Source organism: Mauremys mutica, chromosome 1 (genome assembly GCF_020497125.1).
Source record: "Mauremys mutica isolate MM-2020 ecotype Southern chromosome 1, ASM2049712v1, whole genome shotgun sequence".
Classification (NCBI taxonomy): Eukaryota; Metazoa; Chordata; order Testudines; family Geoemydidae; genus Mauremys; species Mauremys mutica.
The window spans coordinates 235,775,099-235,787,511 of NC_059072.1; the positions used below are offsets into that span (position 1 = coordinate 235,775,099).

At 37.5% G+C, this 12,413-nt stretch overlaps 1 protein-coding gene across 2 annotated transcripts in view; it reads left to right on the forward strand.

Annotated features, from left to right (window-relative positions):
• The window catches only part of NLGN4X (neuroligin 4 X-linked), a 296,593-nt gene that overhangs the window by 63,916 nt on the left and 220,264 nt on the right, over positions 1-12,413 (forward strand). The window lies entirely within an intron of this gene.

Below are 12,413 nucleotides of genomic sequence, written 5' to 3' on the forward strand. Positions count from 1 at the left end.
TACTGTGCCTACATCACTTGCATTGTAGTGAGTCAAGCACTTTGTTGTCACTGACTTCAGAGATTAATGTAAATGTTATTTCCTGTACTGTCTGACTTCAACCAAATGCCACAGGACACAGCAGTAGAGAAAATAAATGCAATCTCCCATGACATTCTGTTACAAGGCAAGCCAAGAAGAAAACAAAAACAAAACAGGTGTTATAAACTTGACAAAGGAATAAAGAATCCAAAAAGATGAAATGAAAAAAAAAAAGTAAAACCATTAAACAATATGTAAAATAAACATTTTGAAAAACTTCCCTACTCTGATAATTACAGATTAAGAACAAGTCAGGATGTACATTGAATACAAACCATTTGTTAGTTTATCCATAACTTGTTCTTAAATAGACTTAGTCCTTAGTTGCTTTGACAAGTAAACTGTCCCTGAGGAATCCTTAATCTTTCATTTTTCCTTTGAATGGTAACTGATTTGGAATATTTGAATTATCCTTAGCTGAGAGAGAGGTAAGAATAAAACTTGGTGAGACGGTAACAAGCATATTACATATAACTATTTAAAGACTACTGCCAGTTAAGGGAAATGCATGCCTGTTTTTGCTTTTCTATCCAAGGACATTGATTCACAAACTACTTCAGCTATAAACTGAAAATAGGAACAAATTGTCTTAAATTTTGAGATCACTACAGGGGTAGGGCCAAAACTCCTTTTCATTTCATGGTATTTTCTGTGAATAAATGGCAGCAAGTACCAGTGTTGTATTAGGGTTCCTGTTAAACATGTACATGATTTTTTTCCCTCTCCTTGCAATCCAGTTTGCCTTCCTAACTATTTAAAATACTATTTCTAATTCTGTGTTATTAACTGCAATTCAGAAAATAACTTTAAAAAATCACTGTGATGTTACTGACCTATATAATAATGCTAAGTCATGTGATTTTGAATACTTAACAGATAGACTAATTAGAGACTGAATTATTTGGGGTATAACTGATATGTCAAAATGAGGTTGTTTAAAAAAATGAATTAGACTTTGAAAAAAAAACACTCACAAAACAATAAATATTAGCAAGGCTAGTGCAAGCTATTCCTCTTAAATGGAAGTGTTAACAAGCAGTGAAATGCATCTAATTAATAAAGAGTAACAAGGCTAAACCAATGACAGAAACCAAATTTATTTACAATACATTGGGAACAGAGCATAATCCAAAGGTATACATCAGAACAAGGTGCAAAACTGTGGTGCTTAGCACAGATTGCAAAGAAATGCAAAAACAAAAATTAATTAAAGAACATGTAGCTAGAGAACACATTTCCGATGATGTTACAGAAAAAGAGAACTTTGTTGAGACTCTTAATAATTTTACAAAGCAAGGTTCTACAACAGATGGGGTTCTGACACTTGAAATATTTGAACTGTGAATTTCAGTGTAGATACTGGAGCTGAGTACACCATAATCACACAAAGAGTGTACCAAATAATTGGTGATTGTAGTCTAGTATTAAACATGTAAATTAAACTTCTTTCATATAGTGGGCACTAAATGTGCCCATTTGGTAAAAACGCTGTAGAAGGACAAATACTACTTGATATACTGTAGTGGAACAGGAAGGCCCATGTATAATTTGTCCACTAAACAAGGTGCAAAAGCTATTGTTAAAGAATTTTGTGAGATATTTCATGGGATTGGATTTGTTAGTGTTATAATACATCACACTGATATAGATCTTAGCACAGTGCCAAAACCACGCCATCATCTCTCTCAAGCAGTCTGCTGTTTGTGAAACACTCGGGATTTCAGGTTGTCTTTTTCAGCTGCTTTCACGGGTCCTACAGTGTCTGGAAATCTCTTCAAACCACCTGACCATCCCCATGGAGTTCAGCTAAGTCGGTGGTGCACCTGCACAAACTTAACCTTGCCCTGCCTCTATAACATGTCTATGAGTGTGAGCCCCACTGCCTACACTGAACTGCTCTGAAGCAGCAGCTTCCTATTTCCAGCAGCAGAGAGGAGCAGCCGGAGATAGGGATGGCTGATTAGGAGATGTAACAGGGATGCTGGGGTGGCATTATGCCCCTTGTCCATGTGTGCTCGGGGTGTGTGATCTGGTAGGAAAAGGCTGAAGAGGCAAAGTCCTTGGCAAAGAGAGAAGGAAATTTTATAGAGTTCAGACAGAGGATGAATAGAGCAATAAATTCTGATGAAATAGGGACAAATTTTCTTAGGCTTTGGCTACATTTGCATTTCAAAGCGCTGCCGCGGCAGCGCTTTGAAGCGCTAAGTGTAATCAAAGCACCAGCGCTGGGAGAAAACTCTCCCAGCGCTGTCCGTACTCCACTTCCCTGTGGGGAATAACGGACAGCGCTGGGAGCCCGGCTCCCAGCGCTGGGGCTTTGACTACACTGGGGCTTTGCAGCGCCGCAATTTGCAGCGCTGCAGAGGGTGTGTTTTCACACCCTGCTGCAGCGCTGCAAATTTGTAAGTGTAGCCAAGCCCTTATATATGTTAACATGCAAATGAATCTCTGCTATGCTTTTTTTAGTCCTTTGCTCAACATTGTTTAAGTCTCTGTTACCCATTTAATCTTCCAGTGGTTGAAAGGTGTAAGAGGCATACCACACAATGTCCCATTAACACTGTAAGACAAAGGAAAAGCTGAACTTGACTAGATGGTGACATCAGATGGTACTGAGTGAAAACAGGGACTGCTTACTGGATTAAGAGGATTGTAAATTTATTACCATATAAAATGAAACAAGATAAGGATTTTTATAGATCAAGAAGATTGTAATAAAGCTACCAAAATGCGGTCTCATGAGAACTGAGGAGCTCATATCCAGACTTCAAAATGCAAAGGTATCTTTAGTTATGGATTTAAGGCAAGGCTTGGGCAAGTCCAGCTCAATAAAGAGTGCCACATTCTTCACATCGCTTTTGGTAGTCATGTGTTTAAATGACTTTGCTGCAGGAGTGCCTCACCTTTTACTTTACACCAAAACATGTTCCAGCCCTTTGTAGATCTGAGTGGCATGGAAGCAATTGTTCTGCTGAGATGAGGAGAAAATAATCAGCACAATGACAGACTGCGAAATGTTTTGCAGCACGCCAAAATAAACAGCCATCAATTAAACAGGAACAAATGCCAGGACATCTACTCAGTGACAAAGAGTTTGGCCAAACCCAGCAAAGACATTTGTATGGCAAATGTGAAGAGCACAAAACAAGGAGACCATAGAGAGGTTTATAGGCATGTTCAGATATATAGCAAATTCATCCCCAATTTTGCTGCTTTTACAGAACCAGACTAACACGGCTACCTCTCTGATACTTATCCCCAATTTGTTACCATGAGTTGTTCCCCTCAGAATGCTGTTTGAGAACAGTATGGAATGGCACTGGGATGGTTGGCAAAAGGAATTTTTAAAGTTGTCACAAGAACTGAGTGAATAATTGATTTTTTTGTTTTGTTTGGTGGCCGAACAAGAAAATAATAATAATAAAAAAGATTATTTTTAACTATTTTTTTCATTTTGATTGTTTGTTTTTGTTTTATTTTTACTCACTTAATAGAAAAAACTGTACAAATAAAGGGGTCAAATGTAATATGTAATGCTATGAATATTGTTTTGAATGAAATTTAAACAAAGTGACAATTACGAAGGACGTCACAACAGTTCATTATGAAAATGGTGAAATTAACTGTTTTGACTTTTTCAACAACAAAAATAATCTTTTTTTTTAAATTCAGCTGAAACTATTCACCAAATTTAGCAAATAGATTCAGTTGCTCTGCAACTGTATTTTTTACTGTGACCAAATTAAAAAAAAAAAAGGCTTCCAGAAACAGTTGTTTCAGAAGTGCCAGTACTATAATATTTTGAGATTGACATGAAACTTGTGATTTAAATACACATGGTTTGGAGACTGAAAGGTTACATCCAGAGACATCCTTCCTAAGCACTGACTGCAACCCAAGAGAACTATGTGTTGGTTAAAAAGAAAATGCTTGCAGTTGTTTTTGGTGGTGAGTGGTTTCACTGAACATATTTATGGGCAGAAGAAATCAGCGGTGGCAGCAAAAGAACTGAAACCTTTGGAAGTCAGATATATTACAGAAATCATTTCATAAAACACAGCCTGGACTTCAGAAAATGATAATGAACTTGCAAAAGTACTTGAGAAATGTTTAATATGGGCCTACGTAAAAGCTTCTTACAGTGGACATGCTTTCAAGAGTTTTTATATTTAGTAAAGGCAAAGAACTGCAGGAATAAATAAATACAACACAATTACTGACCATTTCCAAACCCAAATTTGACAAACTTGAGTCAGAATCAAATCCTATAACAGCTTGAGAAGATACTGCTTGATGGATAGCCAACATAAAAAACCTTGGCACCTCAGACATAAAAGTTATTGTGACCATAGAGAAATTGCATCATTTCATGGGATTTGGTACAAATTACATTGTATCAAAATGCAGCGTGAGGTTGGAAATGCATAGGGTAGTGATTACTCTTAATCAGGATATTAAAAAGTGAGAGAACAGAGCCAGAAATGTTGTATTTTGGCCAGGAATGAGTAGTGACCTCAAAGATAAAGTTTGAAATCGCCAATACATGCAGGAAACAGAATGCAACTAACCACTGAAAACACATGAAATTGATTTACATCATTGTACAAAGGTTTTTACAGAAATGGAAAATGGACTAGTCACCATTTTTTAAAGTCAAACTGTTGCACAACTCATAGAGCAAATATGTGATCACACATTGTAAATCACAGATGTTCAGCATGAGATTTGAGATGAGTTAATTCATAAGGGCCATACATTTACTAATAGTTTATTTTCACAACTTTATTGGTTTTGTTTTGTTTTGTTTGTTAGTTTGTTTGTTTTTTGTTTTGATTGGAACATTTAAATGTTTGTGCAGTACCTCGCACAATGGGTTTCTGATTGGGTTGGCCTCCAGGTGCTACTGCAATGTAAATTTTAGAGCTGGTTGAAAAACTGAGATTTTTGTTGGCAGGGTAGAGTGAAGATCATCCCCTTTTTGCTATCTAAATTTGAAATGTCAATGAAATTTTTGCATTAAAATGTCAACACTTTTCAAGTAATTTTATAGTTGATAAAAATTGAGATAATTCGTCACAAATGTTGCAAAAACAATATAAATTCACAATTCAGAAAATTTCAAACAGCTCTACTAAATGTTACATTGTTGTTGTTTTATGTATCTATTTATCAGTTCAAATGAACCATGTCAGAGCCTTAGTATACACAGGCAAATCAGCAAAGTCAGGACAAATAGCAAAGGACTCATTTCAAGGGGGTTTGATTCCTGGGGAATGAATAGCATCTGTATTTAGCATTGTTGGAATATTAAAACACCCTTAAATAATGTTTTAGTATTACCCGTTCAGAATTGTAAGTGCAGAAGGACAGCCATTTTAGTGCCAGCTTCTAAGAAAGCTAATTGTTACAAAAATTGTTGAAATCATTATAAAATAGCAATCTGCCAGGAAATCAGAACAAGAGGTATAGTGCATCAAAAATGCCAGACAGTTATCCCCATCGCAAGTGGAAGAAAATGTTGGATTCCAAACAGGAAGATGCTGGCAACCTGCCCAGGTGACAGATATACCATCCCTTCTGGGGGCAGTCCTACCAGAGGAACAGCAGCTGTCTAAACAAAAACAAAGGGGGCATTGGTTCTCTGTTTCTCAAGGCCATCCAGAATGCTGCTGACCTAATAATGTGTCCACCAAGTCACTGCCAATGAAAAACATAAGGAGCAGCAAACACAGGCTTTAGATGATGGATCCACCTCTGCCTCAGCAGAGGCTACTACAGAAGGAACTGTTTTGAGAAAAAAGAAGCAGGTGTGTGATCAGCTAGACAGCCACTGAGGTACACAGATAGGAATTACTGACAGATGTTCAATAAGATGGAGAATAATCCTCTTGTCTGTCAAAGGGTTCACGTTGCCTACCCTGACTGTGTCCTAAATATCTGTGTTTTATTAATTGACTGTATTAGTTTGTACATGCTATTGTTGGATTATATCATGATTTATTAGTAATGTTTGGGGTTTTTAAAAGAGATGATGTACTAGTAACCAGTGGCATAAATGATCCCTGCCATGTGACAGGGTCTAACCTTTTTCAACCCTGGTCCATATCAGGTGACTGAGGCCAGGACAAAGAGATCAATCCTTCTTGCTAGTTCCTCTGGGTGTCACAAAATTATTACATTCTATCCTTTCCACAGTAACACCACATACATCGGTACGTGTGTGTGTGTGTGTGTGTAAGGAAAGACACCAAAAAACTCCATAGAAAATAAAGTCCAGTCCTTTCTGACTGCAGAGAATGCAAGAAAGAGGAACATATAGCTTTATGTACACTATATAAATTTGGGAGGTGCTAATTTAACACGGTCCTGGGAGCCATATAAGAACCTAGACAAATGGAAGGGGAAATGGAGAGAAGGAGAATAGTAAAAGGGATTGGGAAACAGATAGGTGAGAATTAATGAGACAGTTCTGGGTGGAAGGTGGGAGAGAGACTGAGGGATTAGATAAAACGAAGTGAGGTCAGAAGACAGATGTGGAGAAGACTGAGAAGGGACTGTGGGGAAAGAAAAGACAAGAGTAAGAGAGGTCTTGGGAAGATAGGAAAATTGAGGGGAGCAGTGCCGTATACTAAAATCATACTGTGATGTTCTCTGATTAAAATATGAACATATAGATCATTGTTGCAACCACTCATATATTTGCAGCAAATATTGTACAAAGGTTGTTGAATAAGATGTCTATGAAATTTGCTGGTTATGATTATGCTATCTGTATGCACATGTCATTTTTGTATTTAAAGTTATAAGTATTGGCTCTATACCTGGATTTCAAATGTTTGCTCCTGGGGTAATGCCCACAAAGTAATCAGCCAGATATGCCATGTAAGATATCTGCAAAATGTCATCATTTTCCAGATATGATAATCTTGTTTATATGTTTGTATTACCTTTGCATTATGAGTTATAGATATGTAGGTATGCCTGTATTTCAAACTTGAGCTATGCTCCTGGGTGACATCCCCAGACAGTTTGGCATCAGCACTGCCTATCCTGCTTGATGGCCCATTAAGGACCATCAGCTGTACAACTGACCCACTGAGAGAAGGCAGATACACCTTATGACTCAGCAAAGCATGTAGGGAAATGCCTATGGAGAGAACACTAAGGCTTTCAAGCCATGTGCTGGGCAGCTTGTGTTTGAAACAAAGGAAGCACAGGCTGCATGGAAAGAGACTATAAAAGGCAGCTGCAACTTCTCCGTTTGGTCTTCAGTCCTGCTTCTTGCCTCTGGAGGAACTTTGCTACAAACTGAAGCTCTGAACAATGGACTGAATGACCCGTCCAAGCTGTGGATGTACTCCAGAGACTTGACTTAGCCAGCAGTTTATTCCATCACTGCTACAAGCCTGAGACGAGAACTTTGCCATTACTGGATGTAATTGATTCATTTAAGCAATTTTAACTCTCACCTTTCTTTCTTTCTTTCTTTCTTTCTTTCTTTCTTTCTTTCTTTTTATAAATAACATTTAGATTTTAGTTAACAATAACTGGTTTTAGCGTGTATTTGGGTAAGATCCGAAACATTCATTAACCTGGGAGGGAATGTGTCCGACCCTTTGGGATTGGTAGAACCTTTTCTTTTATATGATGAAATAAGATTTACAAAAATTTTCTTCAGATTTGACGTGGGTACCTGGATGGAGGCCTGAGGCCAGATCACTTTAAGGGAACTGTGTTGTTTGGACTTCTAAGTAACCAGTAAGGTAATAAAGAAGCTGTTGTATGCTGGCTTGGTGAATCTTAAGTATTGGAATATCCACCAGCTTTGGGGAGTTTGAATGCCCCCTTCTTTGCAGTTCCCCCTAATTGAGTGACCATAGCTGGCCCTCACTAGGACCCCGGTCACATATACCAATAGGAATTTTTTGCTCACACCGTCATGTAGTCTACCTGTGTATATTTGCATAGTGCTTATATTTACTTTGTTCTCTTAAAGAAATTCAGAAGCTTTGAATACTTAATAGAAGTAAGCTAGAATCAGAGATTTGTTCTACTTGGAAACATAAAGCACAGTTTGTTTCACCATGAGAGGGCAAAGAATATTGCTGTGTGCACAGTGTGATATATGGTCAGACAAGTCTATGAAATTTCTAAGGATTCATTGCACCATCTATTCAAAATTATGAAAGCTCACATGCAGTTTTTGTTGTTCTGTGAAAACAGATGGAACGTTCTAAATAACATGAACTGTAATCACTCTACATCGGGCCATTTGAAGGTCCCTGATAAATAGTGGTTTTTGTACCAGGGAAGTTCAGGGGAACATAGCTCTCTTGCAAACAGCAAAGAGTTATGTTTGCTGTCCACTTCAGGGAGAGAGCAAAATAACTGTGCATCCTTTATATAATATTGTTTTTGCCCAGGACTATCAGTGATATTTTAGTAAAGACTAACTGTAGAGATGGTGGAAATGAACTGATAACCTTGTGCAGTGAGATATGACTCTGCTTTAGGGAAGATACCATAGAGTAATGCTTTGAAAATGACACAAAGGTTGATAGAGGAATGGAAATTAATACTGGGGGGAAAACAAATCTGCTTCAGAGACATTGCGAAGGTCATGATAGAAGGTGGTTGAACTGCAGTTTAAAAGCCTTGTGCTCTTTTTCTGACCAATGGATTTACATCAGAAAACAGGAAAAAATATATATACTTCTTGACAATTTTAGCTCTGAAAGATAATTCAAAATATATTCCATCTCATTTCAAGAGATCCAATGACCGAGTTCTCTGTCTGTGTAATAGCACTGAAGATTTGGTCAGACATGACCATTATGGGTAAATCTTAATCTGGATTTTTGAGGCAGGCCTCTTAAAATGGTATTGGGGTTTCTCTGCATTGGTAAAATGACTTGGGGTATGCCTGCATGGCTGGGCATACAGTCTGTGTATATATGTGAATATTTCACCTGTGAGGAAAGACTAAGCAAAATAAGGATTATACAAGTATATCCATATTGGAACAAGGCCCATTTTCACATTATGGACCTGATCCCGCACCACTGAAGTCAGTGGGAGTTTGCCATTGATTTCAATTATAGCAGGATCAAGGCCCATACGTACACACCATATCTAGCATAATCCTTGAAAGGACCCTACCATGTACAAATAATAACAATGCATATAAGTCTTATATACCTGCATGATCACTGTTAAATATATATGCTAACTTTAGGCTTGATTCAAATATTTCACAATGAATTACCTAATATTTTTGAGCATTGTTGAAAACCAAGTACAAGCTTATAAACAAAGCTTAGCGATGAACTGCAGTGTGTCAAATTGAGGGAGGTGTCTTGGTTATGCTGTTGGCTTGAACTGGTTGGAAAACTTGCATCAAATCATGGGAGAAATGACAAATTCTCATATTTTGGAATTTTTTTGTTTTTCTGCTTTCTGACCTGCTTTACTGCTGGAGCAAAGATGATGAATTGTGCTAAAGTTCTGAACATTCACTGATGCAGTAAAATATAATTAACCAAGCCCAAGATGACATTTTTAAATTGTGTGTGTTTGGTCGAATGATAGAGGCTGTCAAACAAATCATTTTCACAGGTTTATCTCTGTTACTAACAACAGAAAAATACCAAAACAGCATGTTTGCTTACTGTGGACTTGTTGTGAATAATAAACACAGTCTTTTCCCCTAATCTGGTTCCTTTTTTTCTTGAGGGGGAAAAGGGAGCATCTAAGTCCTCTGTGTGTTCCATCTAATTAAAAAGATTTTTTTCAATATAGAATTTCTGTTTCTATCCTCCTCCCCACCCCTTTCTATTTTCTTCATCTTACACTTTTTGGTAGCAAGTAGATAAGGCAAAAAAAATATTAGGGCATATAGTACAACCCTATGTTAGTTTGGTTTTAGTGCTTTTTCCAGCCTAGTTTTAAATGTCCTAATGGGATGGAGCTTCTGCCACTCCACTATTCCTCAGTTTTTCAGATCTCATTTTCAGTTTTGGGACACTTCTCCTGATACTTAGTCTTTTATTTTCTCTTCTTAAATTCAATTAATTGCTTTCTAGTTTATACTCCCTTATACTAAGTATTTCTCTCCATCTTTGGTACCAGTTTAAGGACCAGATTTTACAGGTATGCAAAAAGACTCATAATTCCTACAATGAATGGCATGAAGGTACTGTTCCCTTCATGCAGTCCTGAGGTTCAGGCAGTGGTGGGGAGACAGAGAAGAAAGGAGAACCATTGTAAAGGACGATGCATCTTATGCAGTCTGCCTGTGCACCACAGAGCTCAGGAAGGGACTGTACCTTCCTGACACAGTTCTTTCTTGAGTTGCCTGTGGGGGCACCCCAAATTGAAAGACATATATAAATAGCACAGTTTAGCACAACCATGAATAACCAAACTCCCTATACTGGGACTGATTCTGCTCCCATTGATATCAGAAGATCCCAGTCAAAACTCTAATTAAGGATCCTCCAGCAGTCAGGCACCCAACTCCCATTAAAAGTCACCTAAGTCTTTTAGGTCTTTGAAAATCCCAGGCTTAACCTTTGAGTTTCATGGAAACAGGAGCCTGCCTCCTTGTTTTAACCTATCCTCATATGTCATTTGCCGGCCCCTGGATAATATTTTGTGCACTCCCTCCAGTTTGTCAAAAAAACAAAACATAAAAAAACAAAACAAAAAACAGAACAAAACAATCTCTCTGGTAATGATATGCCTAGAAGTGAATGAAAGCAATATTTTTGGACATTGTCTGGCCAGAGTCATCAGAGAAGGGATTATTACCTTCCCGCTGGGTGGTACAAAATCTCTGTTTGGGAAGCCCCAAATTCCACTGCCAGTTTTTAGCTGCCATAGCCTATTTCAAATTTACATCCAATTTGCGGCCCATGATCACATCTAGATCTCATTAGTACTTATAGTGGTAAAGTTAATTGTCCTATCTTTGGACAGTAATAGCTGAGGCACGTGGATATTTGGTCAGTGATCATCCATTTAAGAGGATCAATTCTGAATGTAAAAATAGTAAGATTTTTAATGCATTCAGTACTGATTTTGGTTTGTATGTATTTTTATCATTTTAGTTATTCATTACTGAATTCTTCTGTTCCAGGCTTAAGTGGGTTTTAAGTACAGTAGTATTTGCATTCCCAGGGTGCTGTACTAAACATGCTGTTTTTTGGCCACATCGTGTTTTCTTTTGGAGTGCTATATCTGAATGGCGTCAGACAAATGGATCTGGAATAATGCACATAATTATTATGCTACTGTTTTTACAGATGGATAAAGTGAGGCACAGAAGAGGGTAAACAACTTTTGCAAATGCACATCACAAGTGACACAGCCAGGAATAGAATTCATGAGTTCAGCAGGCAACGTTCTAAGTATGTTCGTTTTGAAGAGCATTATTTCCACAAAATACATATTTGAATAAATGTGGCATTTGCTTAGGCTTTGCAGCTAGGATTAACCAAATACCAACAAATCAAGAATTCTGTATTCTGATGCTTGCCTCTAGTCAAATTTATGCACCAGACTCTTTCTGAACAAAAAAGGCTCACTGCCCCTGTCACACTACCTCGCAATCACAGCACATTGTCACATTATTTTAAAGATTATGTCATGACCTTTCTGTCATGCAGGCTTGAGGCACTTGAGTTGCTGCTGAATCTGTTCAATCATGGGAAGCTCAAATTCCCATCTCTAATGGTCAGGTTTAGATTTTGAGAAGAGTACACTAACTGCACATTAGAAAATCACAGACAAGTCAAGTCACTCAAGAAGATACCAGACATCTCCCAGAGAGGTGATACTAGTTGAAATGGGGTTAAAACAGGTCGGAAAAGAATTGCCAGGGAAAAGCTCTCTTCCTCTTTTGGACATTCTGAATCATTATAAAACCATTGTACAGAACATATCAAAATGTCTAAGAGTATAAAAGATTCCAAAAGACATTTTATCTTACTCAGAACTAGGGAAGACATGAAAAAAATGGAAATATATATATAAGTGCTGCTTTTCTCTCATCTCTTTTATTTGCATATTTATCAAATTATCCATACAAGTAGAAATTTATCTTTTGGAGATGACCTAGACACTGAATTTCCATCAAGCTTTCTTCCTACAAGATAAAAGACTTGAAATTAAACAGAGATAAAGATAAGTATGATTGCCCCCTTTAGTCCCGCATCATGTCCTCTATCTGGGTGTGTAAGCCTTGAGGTGGCATGGGTCTTATATTTCATTGTATTGATGCATATGTCTTTGTCAAAGAAAATACTTGTATTTTTTAAATGGAAAGATGGAAG